Source organism: Rhinopithecus bieti, unplaced genomic scaffold, assembly GCF_001698545.2.
Source record: "Rhinopithecus bieti isolate Rb0 unplaced genomic scaffold, ASM169854v2 scaffold_26302, whole genome shotgun sequence".
In the NCBI taxonomy this organism is placed as follows: domain Eukaryota; kingdom Metazoa; phylum Chordata; class Mammalia; order Primates; family Cercopithecidae; genus Rhinopithecus; species Rhinopithecus bieti.
In genome coordinates, this window is record NW_016812027.1 from 285,684 (window position 1) to 300,394 (window position 14,711).

General features: G+C 34.9%; 1 protein-coding gene across 1 annotated transcript in view; it reads left to right on the top strand.

Moving 5' to 3' along the window:
• The window catches only part of AP3B1 (adaptor related protein complex 3 subunit beta 1), a 306,794-nt gene that overhangs the window by 67,655 nt on the left and 224,428 nt on the right, over positions 1 to 14,711 (top strand). Inside the window, exons 4-6 of the mRNA XM_017895526.1 lie at positions 4,885 to 4,980; positions 5,589 to 5,749; positions 7,494 to 7,552. The gene's annotated coding sequence lies outside the window, so the exon portion shown is untranslated. The remainder of the gene's footprint in view (positions 1 to 4,884; positions 4,981 to 5,588; positions 5,750 to 7,493; positions 7,553 to 14,711) is intronic.

Genomic DNA, 14,711 nt, shown 5'->3' on the forward strand with positions numbered 1-14,711 from the left:
ATATAATATATTTAGAAATATGTATTTTTATAAATATATAAATATAGGATGTTATTGAGAAATTCTAAATATGGATTATTTATTAGATAATAGGATTGCATTGATGTTACATTTCCTGAATTTTGTAATTGTAATGTTAGCAATTGACAAACATAGATGAAGGCTGCTGGGTGTGGTGGCTCACGCCAGTAATCCCAGCACTTTGGGAGGCCAAGGTGGGTGGATCACTTGAGATCAGGAGTTCATGACCAGTCTGACCAGCATGGCAAAATGCCATCTCTACTAAAAATACAAAAATTAGCTGGACGTGGTGGTGTGCACCTGTGGTCCCAGCTACTCGGGAGGCTGAGGCAGGAAAATCTTTTGAACCCAGGAGGCAGAGGATGCAGTGAGCTGAGATAGTGCCACTGCACTCCAGCCTAGAAGACAGAACAAGACTCTGTCTGAAAATAAAAAAAAGAAAGACAAAACGTAAATGAAGGCTCTATGAGGCTTCAGTGAACTAGTCTTGGAACTTTTCAGTAGGTTGTTTTGAAGGATGATATCTGAAACAAGACTATTGCTTACTATAGCAAGGGACAACTATGCTTTTTAGGCACAGTTTCTCTGGGCATAGAGATGGCTGATATTATTGTGGATTATTGGGAAGGACAGTCTTCAGGGATTCATGGACTTTCAGGGTCCTAAGTGGTTTGATATCATCTGTAGATGTGTGGTCATGTGGGTGAGACTGCTCTTGATTGATTGGCACTCAGAGACGGGTGTATGGGAGTGCAGTTGTTCCTGACTGGCTAACTTTCACAAGCAAGAGGCTGTCACAGATTGGTTGACTTGAGAAAACTTGTTCATTCAGGTGCCTTTTTATTGTTCTGTTGAACAGGTTTAAAACAGTTGTGGCTACAGGTTGCCAAGGCTACAGAAAAATGCATCTCTCTGAGGAATGTGGGAACTTAAAAACATTACTAATTTGAAATTTTTTTATAATTAAAGAAATTAAAGTATTATAAGAATCACAGCACTATTATTTTGTTTTGAAGGCCATCTGGAAAGATGAGATTCACCCCTGTCTTGAAATACCTTTATTGTTTTATCTGAACCCAAAGTAATTAATATTCCTTTTAAGATAGTATGGAAAGATGTAAAGAGTGAAAGTCACTGGTTAATACCATCGCACAGAGATAGTGACTATTAACATTTTATTGTATAGATTTCTGAATTTTGTGCTTACTTGGCTTGAATCTTAGCTTTTCTATTTCATAGATACGGTACTTTGGTCAAGTTGCTTACCCTGTGTTTCATTTTCTTATCTGTAAAGTAAGAATAAATACTTGTTTGTTGAGTTGTGAGGATAAAATGAGTTAATTTAAGTAAGACATTTAGAACAGTGTCTGACATGTAGTTAATGCTACACATAAGGATTTGCTATTGTTACCATATTATGTCCATTCTAAGACATATGTTTGCTGTTTTAAAGTTTCTGCAGTTGGGATTTAACTTAACAACTGGTGGTGATTACGTTGGGTGGTGGTTTCTGTTTGTTGTTGTTGTTCTTTCCTTTGTGGCCCATAACATAATGGTGTGTTTTACAATTGGTGGTCTATCTTAGACTGCATAAAATACAGTATGAGGGCATCTATTTTTTTTAATACAGAAGTGAGATCATACAATGCATACTGTTTTACACCTTTAAAAAATTTTAGGCCAGGTGCGGTGGCTCACACCTATAATCCCAGCACTTTGGGAGGCCGAGGCAGGCGGATCACCTGAGGTCAGGAGTTCAAGACCAGCCTGGCCAACTTGGTGAAACCCCATCTCTACTAAGAATACAAAAGTTAGCTCAGTGTGTTGGTGTGTGCCTGTAATCCCAGCTACTTGGGAAGCTGAGGCAGGAGAATTGTGAATTGCTTGAACCTGGGAGGTGGAGGTTGCGGTGAGCCCTGAGATTGTGCCACTGTACTCCAGCCTTGGTGACAGAGCGAGACTCTGTCTGAAAAAAAAAAAGCCTTTTTCAAGGACATATTTTCCTTTCTTTCCTTTTCTTTTTTTCAGATGGTGCCTTGGGGTGCAGTGGCGTGATACTGGCTTGCTGCAACCTCCGCCTCCCGGGTTCCAATGATTCTCCTGCCTCGGCCTTCTGAGTAGCTGGGATTATAGGCATGGGCCAATATGCCCAGCTAAGTTTTTTGTATTTTTAGTAGAGATGGGGTTTCACCATGTTGGCCATGCTGGCCTCCAACTCCTGACCTCAGGTGATCCACCCATCTCGGCCTCCCAAAGTGCTGGGATTACAGGTGTGATCCACCGTGCCTGGCCACAAGGACATATTTTCAATGTCCTACAGATTTATTTAATTTTGTATAGTGGATGAATAGTATAGTGTTATATGGATGAACTGTCATTTGTTTACTGTTCATCTACTAGGACTCTTTATTGTTTAATTTTTGCTCTTGCGGAAGATTTTAGTAAGTGGAACCTGGGGACGCGGGATAACTTAGGATAACCTGAGTGGAGATTGAGAGAAAAGTGCAAGTTGTATTTGGGGCTGTTTCTGTTTGACTAGAAAAGGAGGTTTCGAACAGATTATAAACTGTATTGAGTACTAGGTTAAGAGCTTTAGATTTTGTTTTAAGGTTTTGTGGAGCCATTCAACATTGAAGAGTAATTGGCAAAAAGATTTTCATTTTATTTATAACTCTGTCCATATAGTATAGATGAATGGATTGATATCAACTTAAAATGGTTGTGTTTAACATTTTTATCAATGATGAAGATGTACAAAGTTTGTTTTCTCATTAAGTTTTCATTTGTACTTATGAATTGAGAAATAGGTTGGATTATAAAATTATCATCTCAAATTATCTTAACAGGGTGCCAAGATGCGTTGAATCTAAATTGTTGACAATTTCTGTAGATAAATGGAAGATTTTGCCTTTCATTTAAAAGAATTTTTTAAAAATTCCATGAGGATAGTTTGATTTTGATTTGGTCAGCAGTACATTTGGAAAAGGTGTATGGTTTTAATGAAGAATTAGTTGTATCGGTGGAAATACCTCATGTGGAGCAAGTTCTTATCTAGTTTGCTCTGTTTAGACTTTATTTGCAGTTTATAGTGCCACGCTGAAAAAAATTGGGGTGAGTTTAGGAAGGAGCAAACAGGGTGGCAGAGGAACTTAAAGCTGTTATGTTTCATGAGAAATTAGGGTACAAGGAAGGAAGGTCATGACAATTGTCTCTAAAGTAGTCCAGATTGATCAGTATGACTCGAAATATGATCCAGTATAGTACTGTTTTTATCTTTCCAGCACCAATTCCAGCGATCTCCAACTTTTTTCTTCATTTCCTGTGTTCTTTGAGTATATAAATTAAGAAAAAAAAATTTTAATTTTAAAATTTTGAGACAGAGTCTCTCTCTAGTTGCCCAGGCTGGAGTGCAGTGGCACAATCCCGCCTCACTCCAGCTTTGACCTCCCGGGCTCGGGTGACTCTCCCATCTCAGCCTCTCAAGTATCTGGGACTACAGGCACATGCCACCATGCCTGGCTAATTTTTTTTTTTTTTTTTTTTTTAACTAGAGATGGGATTTCACCATGTTGCCCAGGCTGGTCTTGAACTCTTGGACTCAGGCAGTCTGCCTGCCTCAGCCTCCCAAAGTGCTGGGATTACAGGCGTGAGCCACTGTGCCTGGCCGAGTACCTAACTTTTAGGTATATACTATGCTGATATCTTTGAAGGGTAATCAGGGATGTGAAGATATTTGAGAAGGTAGATACAGGTTATAAATAGTGCTAGAAGGAAGCAATGGATAAATTTCAACTCAAATTCTAGTTTTTGTTTTTTTCTGTTCATAATTTTGTGTAAACTTAGTGATTAAATTGCCTTTAAAAATTGTTTTCAAGACTGGGCACAATGGCTCATGCCTGTAACCCCTGTGCTTTGAGAGGCTGAGGTGGGAGGACCAGTTAAGCCCAGGAGTTCGAGACCAGCCTGGGTAGGCAACATAGGGAGACCCTGTCTCTATAAAATACTAAAAAAAATCCGAGTGTGGTGATGCAAGCCTGTAGTTCCAGCTACTGGAGAGGCTGAGGTGGGAGGATGGCATGAGGCCAGGAGGTTGAGACTGCAGTGAGCTGTGATTGTGCTATTGCACTGCACCCTGTGTGACAAAGCAAGACAGTGTCTCAGAAAAAAACCAAAAACCAAAAAACTGTTTTCAGAACACACATCCAATCTTTTGAATTTTTATTACGTTAAATTGGTATTAATAGTCACACATTATTCTTACTGGACTGAAAATATCATGTAATGCATGTTGAAATGTGAGTATTACCATAAAAATCAGAGTTAGGGCTCTGGACTCTTTTAACAGATGAGGAAACAAGTTCCCATAATGTATAGTTAGTGGCCAGGGCCCAAATTCTTTCTTATTTTTTAAAGAGATAGGGTCTCTCTATGTTGCCCAGGATGGCCTCTAACTCCTGGGCTCAAGTGATCTTCCTGCCTCAGCCTCCTGCATAGCTGGGACTACAAGCATGCACACCATGCCTAGCTTCTTTCTTTTATTTTCATCCCGCATTTTGAAAATATTTTTACAATTTAGTTAATATTCTTATATGAGATTTGCTGAGGGATTTTTTTATTCCCTTCAAGAGGAAGGGGCACTTTTATAGGCTATTGCTATTGTGGACCGGACTATTAAAATGATTACTTTAAAGACTTTTTCTGTTGCTACTTATTATCCCACAAAATATTATTTTTATTTTACAATCTAAGATGTGACCAGATTCAGTTATTTACTTGCGAAAAACTGAGCATGGATTTTGGTATAGTAAATACTGAGTTTTAAAAGTTCACTCTGGCTACAAATAAATGATTGTTTTTTAACAGATCAAGAAGTTGGTGTATGTTTACCTGGTTCGATATGCTGAAGAACAGCAGGATCTTGCACTCCTGTCCATAAGCACTTTTCAGCGAGCTCTGAAGGTAAATAATGGAGTGGGTAGGCAAATAGCTACAAGGTTTCTGCAGAGTTGAAAGTGTGTCATTTAAAGAAGTGGAGCAATAATCCACTAAATAGCACAGTAGTGTCTTGAAAGAGTTAAAGGCCTCCTATAGTGCCTACTCAATACACTTAGAAAATAATTTATACAACCAACTGAAACCTTGCTGTATATGTTGCAGCTTCTATATGTTTGTTTATATTCAATATAATTATTTTCATGCTTCAAAGAGCTGTTTATCATTATACTAGTTGTTGAAAGTGTGCAAAGGGGGTTATGAGACATTTTTAAACATGAAATTGATGACCTGCAGCATTTTATTAAGTCTAAAAACCCAGCATATTTAGTAATAAATGACCAACTAGAATTATAACTATTACTTGTATTTAAAACATTATTAAAGAAGTAAACATTTATTTATTTCTGTCTTTTTTTCCCCTTCCCATATACTAGTTGTTCATTTTAAATTAAGTAGCTTTCTTTTGCTATTGTTCTATTACACCCTTTAAGCATCTATTAACTGCATCTTAAAGATGTCTTTGAAATATTGTAAAGTTGAAAATTTGGTGAATATTTTTGCACTGTTTTTAGGACCCAAACCAACTAATTCGTGCAAGTGCTTTGAGAGTTCTGTCAAGTATTAGAGTGCCAATTATTGTACCTATCATGATGCTTGCTATTAAGGAAGCTTCTGCTGACTTATCACCATATGTTAGGAAGAATGCAGCCCATGCAATACAAAAATTATACAGGTAAGTGCATTGTTAACAATATACGAAAGATCTCTAATGTTGTAGACCACAGAGGCTTATTTTAGTAGCTCTTTTAGCTAGTCTGTTCTTATACTAAGTAAATCCAGTGACCGTATGATGGTATTTTCCCGGCTGCAAACGTTCCTTACACATCTTTAATTTTGTTTTGGCTGTAGAGATCCTATGCAGGTTTTTATTTGTGAGGCTGTTAGAGCCTGTGATAATTTATAGATTTTACAACTTAAGAACAATCAGAATTTGAATTCTCATCTGTATAGTCTATCTCATGTACACATATGTTTGTATTATTAGAAAATTGAGATTTTGTTTTTCCTGTTTACAGTAGAATCTTAAGTGTGTGTTCCTCTCAACTCACTTATATTTGTTTTCCCTTCTATCGTTGTTCCTGCTGCTCCCTTCCTTGTCTAATTCTTTTCAGAGCTATTTTATTAAGTAATTTTAAAAAGTGTAGTGATTTGAAATATAGTGCTATACCATATCTGTGTGATATTTTAGAAATGTTATGCAATATTGTACAATGCCCTGATCTCTGTGGAAAGTTTACTGTCCAAATAGAATTATCTACAACAATTTGGTATTATTTTCAGCTATCATTTATTCCTCAAGCTTTTTGAGACTCTCTTCTGTTTCTGATGTTGTATTCACAGTATCATGCTAGGTGTATTTAGATGTATGAAAACAGTAGAGGATGTGGCACTTAATTATGAATAGCATATCATTATTTGAGGAAGAAAATCAAAGACATGCCATAATTAAAGGCAGTCTATAACTGAATAAGATATTAGCACTTGATATGTATGTATATACAAAGGTACACTAGCAATGTCTTTGATAGGACAGGGACCTATCATATTTTGTTACCAGAAAGTAAAGATGTAATGAGATGGGTTTGGTAGTGAAATACTGCTTTGAGAAGGAAGACTTAAGCTGAAATTTGAAAGAATTAAAAAGTTTGTCTAGATAATTATAATGCTTAATAATAAATGTATGTTTGTAAAAAGTGAAAACTTTTTTTCCTGTGTTAACTGTCAGACAAAGTTTTATCATGCTTCTCACTCACCTTTTCTCCTTATAAACTTATGGGATAAGATGCATGCTCACTGTAATGATTTAAAAGTCCTATCACTGGGCTCCAGTATATTTCAGCCTCAACGCTTGCCTCTCCTTGCCTTGAGCTTATAGTCTGTTGGTATTATATCTCAAATGTTTTAATCTTATTACTACCTCTTATTTTTCTTAGTTTTAGTTGGCAAATTTTATAATGCATGTCTCTATCAGTGAACTAGTATGATATAAAATTCTTATTTGGAAATTCTCCATGTTTGTTTTTGGCAAGTATGTATCCATAGTAAAATAATGACTGCTGTCTTGTTATTTTTTTCCTCCCATTTGAAAAAAGAGTTTGTGGTTTATCTACTTACAGTTACTTTCTTGAAAGTTTCCAACTCTTTTAGAAGTGAACTTATTCTTTCAATACTTTCTTAACTAAACCATTGATATCTGGTGTAGTTCATATGAACAATATTAGAGGGAAAGATTAGGACACATTCATGAGAAAAACCATCCCATTTTACGTTGTTTGTTTTTTCTTTATTTCTAACTTATAATAATTCTTGCTCTCCTTTCCCTCTTTAAAAGTTTCTCAACATCCTTGAATTGGTGAGCTTATTTAAAGCTAGAATTAAAGGGAAAAAATTAATGTAAAGTTCTTTTTATATTTTAGCCTTGATCCAGAGCAGAAGTAAATGTTAATTGAAGAAACTTCTGAAAGATAAAAGCACAGTAAGTAATGTCTTTTTATGTCTTGAAGTAAAATGTGCTTTATTTACGTAGTATCATTTACCATTATATATTTTATATAGTTATATTTATTGATTTCAAAATGGTATAAATATTAATGGCACACAGGCCTATTTTGAAGAACAAAATTTTCATGTAATGAGAAAGATTGCATTTGGAGTTTTAGATCATTAAGTGTTTCTTCATCAGAATCCGAAAAAAGGCAAGTTGGAAAAAAAATAATTTTCTTTAACCTGTGGCTAAGTGGTTAACGTGGTAAGATCAAGGAATAGAGGTGACTCATGGGGGATGTGAGTTACTAGTGTATTAGTATCTTAGATGGGGCTTTTGTACCCACTTTTTATGTTTTGAAACTACTGAGGAAAAGGATTCCAAGTCATCTTAGGATGCTATCATCAGGGAGTGTGTGCTATCTATGCATAGCAGCTATCTAATATAGTAGGCACTAGCCCCATGTAGCTGTAGCTGTTGGTTTATGGCTTAGCATTTGATCTATCCTGGATGTTCAATAAACATTTGATTAGAATGTGTATTCTGCTGTTGTTGAGTGGAGTGTTCTATAGATATCTGTTTTATCAGACATCTGTTTTTTAGTGTTGTTCAAATATTCTACTTTGCTGATCTTATGCCTACTTGTTCTATTCATTATTGAAAATAGGGTATTGAAGTCTCTTTAATTCTGTCAGTGTTTCCTTCATCTATTTAGGAGCTTGGATGTTTGGTGCATATATGTTTATAATTTTTTTAATCTTCCTTTTGTCATTGTAAAATGTTCCTCTTTATCTCTAGTAACAGTTTTTGTTTTAATGTCTGTTTTGCCTGCTATTCTAGCTTTTTTATGGTTGCTGTTTCCATTATATATCTTTTTCCATCCTTTTACTTTCAGCCTGTTTATATTTTTGCATCTAATGTATGTCTCCATAGACAGTGCGTAGTTGGCTCTTGTCTTTTTATCTAATCTGCCAATGTGTGCCTGTAACTGGAATGTTTAATCCATTCACACTTAATGTTGTTATTAATATAGTTGAATTTGAAGCTGTCATTTTACTTGCTTTTATATGTTTCGTGCCTTTTTGTTCCTCATTTCTCCTTTACAGCTTTTTCTTAGATTAAGTGAATATGTTCTAGTGAACATTTTAATTCTTTTCATGATTTTTTTCACTATATATTTTTGAAACTATTGTCTTATACTTGGAGATTATACTTCTAGTTTCTTTCCTAGACCATTTAGTAAATATCTGTTAGTTTGTAGTATACCAGAAATCATTATTGCATTTCTTCTGTGCATAGTTGGTATAACGTAGGAGGTAACCAAATATAGATTGATTATAAATGAAAACAGAGAAAAGCAATTTGATTCCTTTTTGTCTTCTGTATGACAGGCATGCTATCTGCTGGATATGAAGTCAATATTATTAATATTATGGTTAACTTAATTTTAATAATTTAAAAAAATACTTAGTTTTTTTCTATTATAAGTGCAAGAGATTGACTAAGTACCATGGAGAACAGTAAGATTTACAAGAAGCAGATCTCTCATTTTAATGAGGTTTACCATCATTTCTGCTACATTATAGACTACGAGAAATTCATTGGGTGGCCTGGGAATGAAGTCTGTCTGTATAATATGTGCATGTCTTCCCAGACAGGATACAGCATATCATAGGTAAAAACAGTGGCGTTTGAATCAGGTAGAACTGGCTTAATGTCTGAGCATCTGCCATATAGTATATGTACCAATTCTTTATGAGTTTTAGTCTCCAGATTTCTAGGGTTTATAATATCTCATTTATAAATTTGCTGTTTGTGTTGAAAGAAAGAACTATTGTACATAAAACCCTCAGCACAGTTCCTAACACCAACCACATAGGATGTTGTTAAAAATTCCAAATAAGAAATAATTACTCAAAAAGGAATGTAAAGAATACAGTATCTGTGTAAAATTGGAATGTCTCTTTCCAAAATACACTAGAAAGAAAAAAATATTGAATACTTGTTCATCGCAAGTATTAATATTTGTTGAATGACTGTTGAATTAATTTGTTACATTCTTGGTAACAGTAATTAAGTGTGTAGTATTGTTTTTAACGTCTCCCCACCCCATGCAGTGGTTTCATGCTCAGTGTTCATAGGTAGATTCTTTGGGGCTTTGGTGGCCTACCCTTTGTGAGGCACTCATTTTCCTAAAGTGTAATGTACTATATGTTTATTTTTTAAAAAATTAATACATATTTCTTTTCTGTCTATAGTAAAAAAACAAAGTTTTTACTGACACCTGTAATTCTGGTGGTATAGCACAGAATTCCTTCTAGTCTCTTTCCTTTTTATATTTGTAACTTCCTATTCAACTTTAAGAAATGTGGCTCTGACCAGGCACCGTGGTTCTTGCCTGTAATCCTGGCACTTTGGGAGGCCAAGGTGGATGGATTCCTTGAGCCCAGGAGTTCGAGACCATCCTGGGCAACATGGTGAAACCCTGTCTCTACAAAAAAAAAAAAAAAAAAAAAGAAGAAAACAAAAAAGAAAAACAAGAACCGCGACTTTTATTTCCACAATCTATTTACATTTTTGCTGAGTCCCAGAATGCAGAGAAAGTATTGCTTCAGAATTGCTAGTACTGTACCTCTGTGGGGTATACAGTAGCATGGGACCTAATAATTAGAGTTAACGATTTGTTTAGAGTTGTTTTTGTCTTTAGTCTTTTTTTTTTAATGCTATGGTAAATCAAAATTGCTTCAATTATTTATATCTTTGAACTCGTTATGTTGGTATTTAAGAAAGCTATTGCTTTTTTTTGAATGATAAATTTTATATTCTTTTTTACTGAATTCTTCTATTGTTTGAGGTAATTTCCTCATTCATCCTCCTTGGGGTTTTTTTTTTTTTTTTTTGCATGACAAAGGGTCTTTGCTTTTAAATGATTATTAATACACCAAGTAGTAACATGTAACAAGTTCTTGAATTCTGTTCTCTTTGATTCAGTAACTAAAAGTGGTCCAAACAATTAATATTATGGTTAACTTCATTGTTCTAACCACTAGCAGGAATGGACTACCAGATGTTGCAGAAGAAGGCCAAGACTTCACCTCTCTTCTGCCTAAACTACTTCTGGATGGTTCTCTTCTCCTCGGTCTCCTCTACTTTAGTGCTGCAGCTGCCTTGGGATCCCAGGGCAGCAGCCTCCTTGGCCTTGAACTCTTTCTCCCTTTGCAGGCAATATTGTTCAGTTTCACCTCGAGCTGCTGCTTTGGTCTGCTTCTGCCTCCGGTTCTTTCACTGCAGGTCTCAGACACCCTTTTCAGCAACCTGCAGCAGCTGCTGGATCCCCTGAGACTGACTGGCCATGACAGCGCCAACTCTGAGGCAGAAGCAAGCAGCTGAAATCTCTTCTTCTTCTTCTTTTTTTTTTTTTTATTAGAGAATGAATCAGATCTGCAAATAGAGATGTTTTACTTCCTCTTTTTCAGTTCCTAGAACTCTAATTTCTCTTGTCTAATTATATTGTTTAGTGCCATCACTGCAGTTGTATTCAATAGTAGTGGAGATGGTGGGCATTCTTGCCTTGTTTCAGTCTAAAGGAAATGCTTACATTGTGTTTGCATTAAGAAAGATGCATGGCCCTGAAGATTTTATCTTTGAAATATAGTACTTTTGCAAGGTGCTTCAGGATTTCTTGATGTGGGTCAATTGTTTTGCCTTGGTACTCATTGAGTCCTTTTAGAATGTAGATTCAGAATTTATATTATCTCTAGCAAAGTGGTTTTTTTTTTTTTTTTAAAGATTATAATTTTAAATATTAACTCTGTTATTTTTTTTCTTCTTCAGGGATTCCTATTTTATGCACATTGGATCTTCTTTGCCTGTTTTACACTCCAACCATTGTGTCTCTAAACATCTTCTTTCTTTATCTCATTTTTATTTTTTTGGTTCTTTTCTACCTTTAATACCCCTTTTTAAATTTTCATTCAGTAATTTTATTCGAGTGACACCTTACAATTTAGTCTTCATGCCTGATTATTTTTGCCCTCTTGATTTCTTTCCTGGTGTCACTCAATCCTGAGTTCTTTTGTTAATTTATGATAACTTTAAAAAATTTATAATTTATATTTATATTTCCTATTTTCAAACGCTTCTTTTGAGGGCATTTAATTCATTTTGAAGTATTGTGTTGTTTCCTTTTGTTTCATCATTTATATTTCTTTGTCAGTAATTTTAACCAGTTGAATTGTTTTGATTTTCATTTTCTGTTTTTAGTACTTACAGATTACTTGCATCTTTTTATTTCTTTGGACAGGATTGGTGATTTGATTTTTGGGGTAGCTTGCAAGATTCCTAGTACAAGAGTACCTTCTCTGTTAGAATTGCAAAGTATGTTTTCTTTGTAGATGGCCTTTTGGTGGGAGGATATGCATGCATAGGACCAGTATATGTTCCCAGACTATTTTGAGATATATTTTGTAGCAGCCTAAATTTTTCTCTCTTCTTTTCTTTTCTTTTTTAGGCAGGGTCTTACTCTGTCACTCAGGGCTGGAGTGCAGTGGTGTGATCATGGCTCACTGCAGCCTCGACCTCCCCAGCACAAGCAATCCTCCTGTCCCAGCCTCCTGAGTAAATGGGACTATAGACATGCACCACCATGCCCAGCTAATTAAAAAAATTTTTTTGTAAAGATAGGGTCCCATTGTGTTGCCCAGGCTGGTCATGAACTCCTGGGCTCAAGTGATCTCACTTTGGTCATGCAAAGTGTTGGGATTACAGGCATGAGCCTCTGCACCCAGCCCCTCTTATTTCTTTTTTCCTGTTATTTCACAGTTTCCAAAGGACTACTCTCCCCTTACTTTTTTTTTTTAAGCTAATTTTCTCCGTGAAACTTTCCCTTTCTACACAACCTCATTGAGTCCTCCTCTCTTTCAAGTCTTTTCGTTATAGTCTGCTCTGATCTACCAAGAATCTTTTCCAGTATTTTCACACTTAGGGTGTTCTTTCTCTTTCTGTTGTTGATTTTCGTTTACTTTTAGGCCCACCATTAACTTCTGCTTGCTTTGTTCTAGGCATTTTTTTTCTGTACTGTTGTAGGTCTTTGAGAAGTTTTGTGATACAAGCATGAAAATAGTTATCTGGAATTTAGGGTTTATATTTCTACTTATATATAATTTGAAGTTTAAAGATTCTCTGTTTTGAAGTTAGTCTTAAAGCATAGGTTTTGGTCCTTTGTTTTTTATTTTTGGATTTGGGTTGGGAGAGTCAGACATACTTAGGCACCATTAACTTGTCTACCCAGTATTTAAATTAGCTGTATTTTAAGAATGTTTTCTGATAATTTTTTCTTTTGTGCGATTATAATCCATTGTAGAAAGGTTAAAAATATTCTGCACAGATATTTGTGGATCATATCTTAATTATTACCTTTTTTTGGACACATGTAATTCTTTATTGGAGGAAGACAGGTACATTTTTCCCCTGCCCCCCACCACCAAATTTTTAGTGTCAGCATTGGCATTTAAAATCAATAGAGGATCAAAATCACTTTCATTTTAAAAATCTCCCAATTAAATGTACCAGGTCTAATTTATTTCCACATTTTGAAAAGGAATTTATTTGTTGCCAGCAGCAGTTTTTTGGGATCATTATTACGATGATGACATTGGTGTTGCTGCTGATACATATACATTTGAAAGATGTTGATCTATTAAACTTTCTTCATTTAACCTCTGTTGATTTTGAGGCATACCATCTGTTGCTTCTTTTAGGCTAGAGGATATTTTCTTTCAATTGAGATCTCAAAGAAAATTAGTTCCATAATTCTAATTTTAAGGAAAGGTGGAATTATAAACATATTAAAATACAATAGAATGGCTTTTCTCTTTTACTAAAACCAGTATGTGTCATATGAATAGTTTTCCTAAAATAGAACATTTTAGTGTAATTTAGGTAAAAGATATTACAGAAACCTTACAACTGTAGTCAGTGGACTTAAAAGGGGGCATCTAATCTATATTCTGTCATCTCCAATCAACTGTTACCATTTTTCTTTATATAGTTTTTTATTGTTTATTCTTAAATTTTATACCATTTTCATCTACCTTCTCAACATGTCTTAAACACTTTCCTACTTTACTACAAGACTTTTCTAATGTTCACATATGAATTCATTTTTAAAATTAATAACACTTTCTCTTGTTTTTCTTTAAAATGTAGCAATCCATATTTGTTGACATTATTTTCGTCATTACTTCAGAAGCAGAGTGGTATTTATTTCCTTTTCCTTCCAAGTTAATCCTAAAGAAATCCTTTTGATAGCATTTAACCTTCTAATAGAAAACAGTTTCTTAGGAAAACAAATTAGGTCAGTGCCTGCTGAAACACTGATTTATTTATATATTTTGAGGACATAAAATTTCTTCTTTTAATTTTGCTCCAAAATTATGTTTAATGAATAGATTGGTAGTTTATAGCTAAACTGTAGGGGTAAGACACAATTTTATAAGTTATTGATTTAATGTTCATAAAAGCCCCACTGTTATGTGCAAAAAACACACCCCTGAGTTTGTGCAGATGTTTTATTGTGATAGATCTATTATCCAGCTATTAGAAGATAAATGACTGATCTTTCCCATTTTCCATGCCTCAAGAAAATTGAAATAAGAAGGGGAATATCATCTGGGCTGTATGATTAGGGAAGGTTGGATAGCCATTAATTTAAGGGAAGAAAATCTTGGCAGCATTGGCCAACTTATACCATATTATCAATCAAACCTTGATGCACTTCTTGTGATGACCCAGCACTCTCAGGTTTTTGCAATGTTAATTAGAATTCATGACAAAATAGATGCAAGGAAACGTTTTGTACCCTTCATAATTTTATAGAAAATTTATTGTTATTAGAGGAACCATTTGCTTAGTGTGATTTTTTTCATTACCAGCTTGTCAACTAGCATAGATAATCTAGAGAAAATATGAACTCCATAGATGGGGTGTCACTTTTGTTGATGGTTCATGTAGTTTACCTTGGAGCACAGCTAATGGCTGAAGTTCATAGCAACAGCACAGAAAAACGTGGCAACCAAGGGAAGATAAATGAACCATGTTTATTGCTTTAATATAAAAAATACATAAATGGAAAACTGCATTTGAATTTGAT